The 5528-nt window shown below is 36.7% G+C and overlaps 1 non-coding gene across 1 annotated transcript; it reads right to left on the bottom strand.

Moving 5' to 3' along the window:
* Positions 1–2712: 2712 nt before the first annotated feature.
* On the bottom strand, positions 2713–2785 carry Trnaf-gaa. The gene has a single exon. It is a non-coding gene; the product is annotated as a tRNA-Phe (tRNA).
* Positions 2786–5528: the final 2743 nt, after the last annotated feature.

Genomic DNA, 5528 nt, shown 5'->3' with positions numbered 1-5528 from the left:
GTGTTTATTTTTTTTAAAGCCGAATGCAGAATAATAAGTATTTGAAGCTTTTTTGGAAACTAAAAAATGTATTTAGTAGAAGGTAGAGATTTTTTCGCAGTGTTGGCTAGTGTTTGTTTCATCTAATAGTGCTTGCTGCAGGCCAGAAAACTTGGCTGTTTCAGTTTGATTCCGATTGTTGATGTTGTGCGCCGGACTGCAACTAGTTTGCTTAGCTAAGCTAAGCTAAGCACTTCCTCTTCTCGGGCTGATTTATATACACAAACACCAATATAAACACAAATGCACACGCACACAAACACTAGTACACACACTGGCACACTCCGAAAGCGGGACACATTTACACATTTTCAGTGCTGCTCAAACTGAAAGTGTGCACATAAATTAAGGTAAGGGCGCCGCTTGCATGTGTGCGTGTGCGAATCAAGCGATTTCTTAACCTTATTTTTCTTAACTCCTTTTGAACACAAAGCACAGGAAAAAACAGCGTATAAAGTCAATAACAATATATAAAGTGTAGTATTGTTTCAAAGTCATTTTTAAATAATTAATTAATTTATTTGTTATATTTATTTATATAAAGCTAGCTAAAAGCTTAAAACTAAATGGCTAGAGAAAGGGAACAATTTTAAATGCCATGGATTAAATAATTAAGTATCCCCATTGTATATGATCTCTAAAATCTTAATTTAAATACTTTGAAATCATACAAGTTTCCTGGATATTAATTTGTAGGCGATTTTAACCAAGTTATTTTGTTGCTATGTTATTAGTTTTTAGGCTTGATACTAAACTTTAAGTTATCTTAAATTGTAGGAAGCCTTGAAGCTTTGAATATGTACTTTGAACTCAATTAAATTTTAATTTAAATTAAATTAAATTTTAATTTAATTTAGAAGCAAGAACGTTTTTGTAAGTAGATTTCAATATTTTAATATTAATTAGTCAAGAGTTTCAACCATAACTTCTTATTATAATTCAAAAATCGTAATCGTTTTGAAATATACTCTTTATTTTTCTCGGTGTTTAGGCACTTTAGATTTGCCCTTTAATGGCAGTTCGGGATATTGAATGCAGATCATCCGTATTTCCAAGCGAAGCAATCTTGCAAATTGCACATGCACAACCTTAACTTAACTCAACTCACACAATGATGGCTGCCGTTAACGGTTACCTATTTTGCACAAACATAGTCGTGCACACAGTGCGTATGATTAATTTAAATGCATGGCTATTTGCTCCTTCAATGAGATGCATTTGCGTGGCGGAGAGAATATAAATTGAAGTTAGACAATGCTTTTCGAAGAATGCGCATTGTTCAAAGGAGATTGAAATAAACAAATGGACTGGATTATTTTATGTTCCATTAAATAACAAACAAATTGTATAGTTTTCATGTAATTTTCCATTATTCCTTCTCAAAAAAAAAAACAAAATGCTTCTTAAATATGATTATTCTTTTTCAATCATTATTTACTGGCCTTAGATAACTTAAATAATAAAACGTGCGTATGGTTTAGTTGTTCTCTCTTAACAGTCCTTGATATGTCCAATTCAATCATTAGCTTATACAATAGATGAAGTAATAAAATCTAAATAGCGCCTGTTCTAGTGTCCCAGGACATGCCACTTGGGGTTTTTATAGCCTTTTCTAATTAAGTTAAGCTCACATAACAATTTGGGTAAGCTGAAGCACGAAATAGTTTGCCGGAGCTCAAATGCCAGGCAAACATTTTCATAAGACGCCTGATGATCTCTCTCGTTGGAGTGGTGTGTGTTTGTGTGTGTGTGTGTGTGTGTGTGTGTGTGTTTTAACGTCCTGCGAGGACCTCTTCTATTTGCTCAAGACACACTCCTCGAAATCAATTAAATGCATAGTTTCGAGTTGCAGCTCTCTACTTTTTTGGCGAAAAAGTGTGCTGCCTTTTTATGCGCCACGCTCGAATTCATTAGCGTCCGAAGTCGGAGTGTCTGTCTTTCTGTCAGTCGTTCAAAACATTCTGTCTGGCAGCTTGAAGTGTTTAGCTTATTGAAAACTTTTCATTTGGCCCGGCTTGTGCACGTTTAGCGAAAGTTGCCGCCCAGCCGCCAACAGGCTGACAAACTGAACAAACTAAGACCCACTGAACTGGCGGCTGTCGCGCTAATCAGCCAACGAATGCAACTCCACAAAATGAAGGCAAAGAATATGTACAGACACTGGAAAAAAATCTGGGTCTTACCTTACACTAATAGTGAACATTAAATTAGATCCAATAATATTAGGCTGCTTTAAAAAGTTGTTTTGTAAAAAATATTGAAGAAAAAATACAAGTTAACTTAACTTTTCATAATCTAGTAGAAAGGTCCTCAAAATAATAAAGTTAAAAAGAGTGGAATTCATTAATATTTGATTTCTTTTAGATGTTGTTTTGTATAGAAATGTGTTTTTTTTTTTGGTAAAGGTTAATATTGTGGGTGATAAAGAAATCAATAGGTTTTTTTTTAATTAGCATTAAATGTGTGTAAAAGAAAGCAACAATATATTTTAAATCTATAAGTACTCAGGATTTATTAAAAAAAAACGAAATTAATTTTATGTGTCATACTTTTGAACACCTTTTGAAGAGATTTCGCAAAACTTATTGATTTCTGTGGCATCCGCCAATATTTGTGTGTACTAAATATTTGCAAATAAGAAAAAAAAGCTTTTGAAAAAAAAAACATTATTATTGCCGAAACCCGGGATTGAACCGGGGACCTTTAGATCTTCAGTCTAACGCTCTCCCAACTGAGCTATTTCGGCACTTGTGAGCACTGTCGCAAAAATCATATGTTCAAAGGTATAGCATTTGAGATAAGAGTTTTTATTTTAATGAGTTTAAGTTCATTGTCATACATCCATTATTTGTACTCATATCAGTTTATTAATAAATGCAATCTTCTCAGTTATCACTTGAAATTCATAGGTTTTTGTACAAAATATTTGTTAGTCCATTGTTCAAACATCAGCTAATTATAACATTAAGCCATCAAAGTAGTTCACATCTGAGTAAAATACTTGTCTAACTTTATAAAGAAGAATTTTAAGATACAATTAAGGGTGCAATCTTGATGTTTTATCCTCAATATAAACGAACTTTTTTTAATTTTTCCAAGTGCCCATCTGGCTGCAGGTTCAGCTTTTGACTTTGGCATCTGCATCTGCATTCTAGCTTCAGTTGAGCGGCGGGCAAAGTTTGGCTGAATTATGTAGCGCGACGGTAATTTGAGGCAAACTTTTGACGCTCAAATAGTTTTGGACACAACGCTAAGGCTTCGTAGCGGGGATTGGGCCAAAAGGCCGGGCGTAGAAGGGGGGCGTGGTCGGTTGAGTTAGGGACCTTAGCTGGTAAATGGAAAAACTCGCTGGCGGAGCGGTTGCGTGACTAACAATGTGATAGTCAAAGTATTTGCACTTGATTACTAACTTTGCAGCATACATATTTATCGCAGAATAAAGAGGAAATCCTTCAGAAATTTATCTGAATTGGTGTACTTCTTAATATACCAACTTATTTTAATTGAGTAAATATGTTTTAGATTGCTTAGATACCTATTTAGAAATGTGTATTTGTAGTGTAAGCTTCCATAATTTTTAAGGTAAATAAATATAAATTGAAATAAAAAATATGTAATTCAAATATTAACTCTATTGAGTCCCCGCAATAAGTCACTATTTTAATCTTGCTACCTCATGCTACATCTTTTAGTTAATCAACAGTCATTTTGTGGACCTATCCGAACCTGTCAATCGCTTAGCAAACTTTTTGTCAAGTAATTGCCCTCGTTGTGACCCAAATAATCGTTATCGATAATAACCAAACATTGATTTATCCCCAGTTTTTTGTGTACGCCATTGCCTAGTGTTTAGTGTGACTTCTTAGCATCGCTCTCAACGTAACATTTGACCCGACCCGCCCCACAAAACCCAGTGACCCCGACCAAAAAGAACCCCGTCGAAGTGCCACAGACAAGGCCATTAAAAACGCCATCAATGCGACCCAAAGGCAAAGCGAATAACGCATGAGTGTGCGCTTAGAAAAATATGTTGTATGATTCGTTAGCGGTTATTGAATATTATTCAAAGGTGATTTTACTTGATGTACTTCATCAAAAATAGATACTAATTTAAGCCAGATTTGTTGTTGTCAGGCCACACTGTATCCTCTTAGGTCAAATTCTTATAGTCCTACGGTCACACTGAACTGAAACAGCATAGCAATTTCGATTTCCTTTCAATCAAATGAAGGAACATTATTTATGTTGTTACTGACAAACTATAGAAATTTATTAAATTTATGTACTTTGTGTTACTATAGAATAGTTTTTCTCCATTCTGTTTTCCCAGTGTATTGAACGCTGAAATGCTGAGAATAATCCAAAACGGGATATCCAATATGGCATACCGAAAATACCCGAAAGCAAATCCAATTCCAATTCAAAAACAAATCCATTGTAAATGCGCTTGTCGTTGGCGAAAGGTTTTCTCCCTTTTTTGTTGGCTTCGAAATGGGTGGTGAGGATGGGCGTTTGGCGTTATAATAACCGCTAACTTGTCACCTCGCCACCTTGCCGGCGTTCGCACTTTTATTACGACCGGACCGAGAACTCGTAAAAAAGGGCGTCAGACAAAAAATTACGTGTATCCTTTTTCTAATCGCAAATGCGTGCCCAGGATGGCGAAACAGCAAAACAGGGAGAGTGGGTCGCTCTCGGTTTTTGGGCGACCACACAGCGAACTATTACTTTTATTTCCTTGGTGGGTAGCAATTGGTTTGCCTCAGCTTTCCTGTCACTTTGTGGCCCAGTCCCATTGTGGCTTAGTCTTAGTATTCTGGCCGGGGTATTCCGAATGGGGAGCGCTGTGTGCGCGCATTTTGTGTCGCATACAAAGTGATAACGAAATAAATAAATAATAAATTTCGTTTTCATTTCAACGCAGTGTCTTGCACGATTTTTAGCAAATTTTCCCCCGCACCACCACCGCCCACATAAATAAATAGCTGTGTAAAAAAGGTTCTGTCATGAAGTTTGTCGGTTGGTTAGTTGGGAACATGGGACCTGGTCAAAGCGCAGAGCAGTCGGGCTCGAATGTAATAACGCTCGAATATATACACAATATATGTATCTTTATATATATAATATGTCCGGCGGAGACACCAAGGAGTGCATAAATTTTTGGGGAATTTTGAGTAGGGACAGGACAGGACAGAACAGGACAGGACGGCACAAAGTCAGAGTCCTCCGGAGTCAAGTGGTGATTCAGTCGCCTGAGTTATGGACCACTATGGCACCCAGAAATTGTCTTTGACTGCGGACCGAATAAATGTTCTGTTTATTCAGCGAGTGGCTGGCGGCTGGCTTGCAGAGCCCTCGAAACGAATGAGACCCGTATTTATGAGTACTAAACAAATAAAGGAGTAACACTTGAAGGCCCCGGCCATTCATAACGCTGGAATAGCTCATTTGGAAGCCGTTGCTTTGAATGGTTAGACCAACCCCATCAT

The sequence above is a fragment of the Drosophila elegans genome, unplaced genomic scaffold (assembly GCF_018152505.1).
Source record: "Drosophila elegans isolate 14027-0461.03 unplaced genomic scaffold, ASM1815250v1 contig_149, whole genome shotgun sequence".
NCBI classification, from domain to species: Eukaryota; Metazoa; Arthropoda; class Insecta; order Diptera; family Drosophilidae; genus Drosophila; species Drosophila elegans.
The sequence above is the reverse complement of the archived record's forward strand: the minus strand, read 5'-3'. Positions and strand labels throughout refer to the sequence as shown.